The sequence below is a fragment of the Bison bison genome, unplaced genomic scaffold (assembly GCF_000754665.1).
Source record: "Bison bison bison isolate TAMUID 2011002044 unplaced genomic scaffold, Bison_UMD1.0 scf7180017864170, whole genome shotgun sequence".
NCBI classification, from domain to species: domain Eukaryota; kingdom Metazoa; phylum Chordata; class Mammalia; order Artiodactyla; family Bovidae; genus Bison; species Bison bison.
This window is the reverse complement of record NW_011494742.1, coordinates 18,639-19,644: the sequence shown is the minus strand read 5'-3', so window position 1 is coordinate 19,644 and position 1,006 is coordinate 18,639.

Here is a 1,006-nt window from a genome sequence, read left to right as displayed (position 1 = left end):
TGCTAGTAGGATGGGTGGAGAAGGAAAGGAGCAAAATGGAGTGGCAGGCAGGAAAATTGCTTTAGGTTCATAAGGAACATTAGCTACTACCCACCTCCATGCCCCCAGGGCCCCTGCCTTAAGCCCAAGCAGGCTGGGCCCTCTATCTGCCCCCAAGACAGACAGATGGAAGGAGGCTTGACCCAGAGGAGCTCTGCGCTGCTGGCCTCATGCAGGGAGATACTAGGCTGAAAACAGCTGGGCAGAGCTGAAAAGAGGCTTACTGTGTACGCCTGGTCCCAGCCACGCTGTCCCAAAACTTTGGCCATGGCTGGGTTTCTCGGAGAGAACCTGCCCAGGTCCAAAGAGAAGGCTACAGACCAAAGGGTGCTGCCGCCCCATCACCAGGGCGGCTCGGTCTGGCGCTGCTGCCATTTGGGGCGGCACAGTGCTTGTTGGGGGGTGTCCTGTGCACCCCTGGTGAGCGGCATCCCTGGTTTCTACCCTCCGAGGCCCGCAGCACCTCCTGCCCCACCCTCCTGCCGTGATGACCAAAACTGTCTCCAGACATTGCCAAATGTCCCCTGTAGGGAACCCCTGCCCACCACACTGAGCTCCAGTGCACCTCCTAGAGGCTGGCTTTGCCCTCAAATGTGAATATTCAAGTCCCATCAAAGACTCTGGCACGTGGGATAAACTTCACTGTGAAAGTGGAGAATAAAACAAACAAACAAAAATAAAACTCTTAAACCCCTAAAAATAAAGCCCTTTAATAAACAGCCTCTGCTAAGGGGAATGGGGCAGGGATGGTGGTCAGAGCTGGGCTCTGGTCCACCCGGACCAGCCACTAATGAGCTGAGTGACCCCAGTGAAGTCTCCACGTCTCTCTTGGCCTCTGTTCCTATCTTTCGAGTCAGGAGAGTGGTCTCGACATCTCCAAAGTGCTTGACCGGAAGTATCACCAGGCTGAGCTGTGTCCTCAATCACCGGACTGAGCTGTGTCCTCGATGGCAAGACAGGTTGCCTC